The sequence below is a fragment of the Heterodontus francisci genome, chromosome 35 (assembly GCF_036365525.1).
Source record: "Heterodontus francisci isolate sHetFra1 chromosome 35, sHetFra1.hap1, whole genome shotgun sequence".
Lineage (NCBI taxonomy): Eukaryota > Metazoa > Chordata > Chondrichthyes > Heterodontiformes > Heterodontidae > Heterodontus > Heterodontus francisci.
In genome coordinates, this window is record NC_090405.1 from 25,769,528 (window position 1) to 25,771,176 (window position 1,649).

Genomic DNA, 1,649 nt, shown 5'->3' on the forward strand with positions numbered 1-1,649 from the left:
TGTCAAAGTTGAGAAGACGAGTGTGAACCGACAGCAAACTGATCGAAAATACAAAACTCTGCGTGTAACAGGCTTGTGTTCTCAGCACCCTCCTTTATAGTAGAGAAGCATCAACAACTTATGCAAGCCAAGAAAAGCAGCTGAACAGCTTCCACCTCCACTGTCTCAGATGGATATTGGGCATCTCCTGGCAGGACAGAGTGCCGAATGCAGAAGTACACCAGCGTGCAGGGATCTGCAGCATGTTTGTCCTCTTGAGTCAGCGGTGACTCTGTTGACTGAGTCATGTGTGCTGAATGGATGACGGTCGCTTTGCCAAAGACACGCTCTTTGGTGAGCTTGCTATCAGCACGAGACCAACAGGTCACCTACGTCTGTGATACAAGGACATCTGCAAAGCGAGATCTCAAGCTGACTGGGATTGGAGTCGATGCATGGGAAGTCCTTCCTGCTGACTGGAATTCCTGGAGAAAGGCATTCAGGAAGACCATGGGAAAAGCAGAGGACAAAAGAAATGACCAGATGGTGGGAAAGAGAGCTCAGAGGAAGGAAAAATTATCAGTCGACCTCGGGCCAATGATATTCATCTGTACCAGCTGCGGAAGGGATTGTCACTCACGAGTTATCCTCTACAGCCACAACAAACGATGTTTCACACAGAAGTGACGTACACCCCGGGTGTAGCCCATCGTCTTCCGAGACAGACGGTTGCCTATTACAATTACAACTACAGCTACAACTACAAGAGCGAGTCAGAGGCTGGGAACTCTGCCGCGACGAACTCAGCTCTTGACTCGCCAAAGCCTGCCCACTATCTACAAGGCCTTCCTCTGATTTCAATTGCACGCACATTCGTGATCTGGCTCTGTAGCTTAGTTGGTTAAAGCACCTGTCTAGTAAACAGGAAATCCTAGGTTCAACTCCCAGCAGAGCTTTATTTCACAGTAGCAACATGCTTGAAAAGTTTCATTATCAACTTTGACATCTGTGTCTTGTGAACTTTAATTCAAAATACTTGATGAATTTCAATCATAAAAAAACAGCCTTTGTGAAGGATATGAGTTTGGAATGGCTGTTCCTCCTTGGACAGAATTTCAGTGCTGATTCATCAAAGGTAACTTCTTTGACATAAATTTGTTCACAGTTACATTCAACCTGGAAAACAGCTTGATATTCATCTCACTGAAGGAGAGTGTTTGTGTCATTATGTGTTGCTTTTAACCGAGACTGGGACATGACGCAAGTGGGAGGGTTTATCTGAGGTTTGGAATATTTGTCAGTCAGGAACAAGAAAAATCAAAGGAACCAAATAAGAAAACCTAAGTCTCATGTGGTTACCGAGAAACGGTGAGAAGATATTAAACTTTGTTGTATTTAATACAACTGTGTGAACCTTGATCTTTCCTGCCTTTTATAAACAGTATTTGAAGGGTCTCAGTAAAAATGTTCAGTGTTGATGAGAGTGGGGTCTGGCTGAGCAGCTGCTTCATGTGACAGGGTCAGGACTGGATGCAGGAAGTTCTCTGACAGTCTCTCTCTGATGGGTTGAGTTGATTTTCAACTGGCAGCTGTTGCTGTTTTGATAATTCAAGTTCCCTCCACCGATTTTTTTGGATAGACAGTGCAGTATGAGGATGTAAAGGGTTAAT

General features: G+C 44.5%; 1 non-coding gene across 1 annotated transcript; it reads left to right on the forward strand.

The window, feature by feature from the left end:
- The first annotated feature begins 861 nt into the window (after positions 1 to 861).
- Positions 862 to 935, forward strand: trnat-agu (transfer RNA threonine (anticodon AGU)). Its single transcript has one exon. It is a non-coding gene; the product is annotated as a tRNA-Thr (tRNA).
- The last annotated feature ends 714 nt before the right edge of the window (positions 936 to 1,649 follow it).